Source organism: Blennius ocellaris, assembly GCF_963422515.1.
Source record: "Blennius ocellaris genome assembly, chromosome: 6".
Classification (NCBI taxonomy): Eukaryota; Metazoa; Chordata; class Actinopteri; order Blenniiformes; family Blenniidae; genus Blennius; species Blennius ocellaris.
The window spans coordinates 16,930,208-16,931,160 of NC_137655.1; positions in this window are offsets into that span (position 1 = coordinate 16,930,208).

A 953-nucleotide genomic window follows, 5' to 3' on the forward strand; every position below is an offset into this window, starting at 1 on the left:
AAAGTTTTTCTTTGACAAGTGTCTTTCCTTCCTTGATAATGCTGTAAGCACACATTTCCCCCTTTATAATTGTATTGTATGTAATGTATGTTGGGCTTAAATTATTACTTTAACGGCACTGCTGTGTACCATATGGAAACTCTAGTCATGCTTGTCAGGTGACTGACATGAGGTGAGGCAGAAAGATAAACAATGTTGTCATACAGTTCAAATGACTTGGTTTTCCAAACGCACCACAAAGCCTGAAGAGGATCTGGCATTCACGTATTTATCATCATCAGGTAGAAACTACAGATTTTTTTGTAAGACTACATCATTTTAATATCGAACTTTCCTTTTTGAAATCATGAGCTAAAAAAAAAAAGTTTAATGTGTTGTTTTTTTGTAAAATTGTCACTTTGTATAATGCATGACGTGTTAAATGTCTGGAAGGTTGGACGTCTGCAGACTGGCTGTAAATTCCACTCTCATTGGAGCATATGCGACCAGTCCTATAGAGCAAAGCATGCTGGGAAATGCATTAAATGCTGCATTCACGTACTCTGGTTTTTCATATGGAGTTTCTTTGGCAGTAAAGCCAATGCAATAAAAACATAAAACACTTGCTGTTTCATCCATGTATTGTTTTATACGTCGGGAGATCTGTAAATCCTAAATACGAGAACTGGAACCCAGAAGCCAACCATATCTCCAGCTTACTTTAATAAGGTAAAGGTACTATATACGGTACTATATAAGACAAGCAGCGTATATGTTGCCAAAGAAAATATATGCAGATGTTCGTCATGCGGATTTTAAAGTGATTGTAATGCTGCCTAATCAATGCAGTTTAGTTCTAATGTGCAATTAGTCCTGATGCTAAAAAAAACAAAAAACAAGGTGGGCTATGTGGTATTTCCCACAAACCTTGAACGCAACCCACTTTCTCTGCGCCGACCTCTGACAGCCGCTCA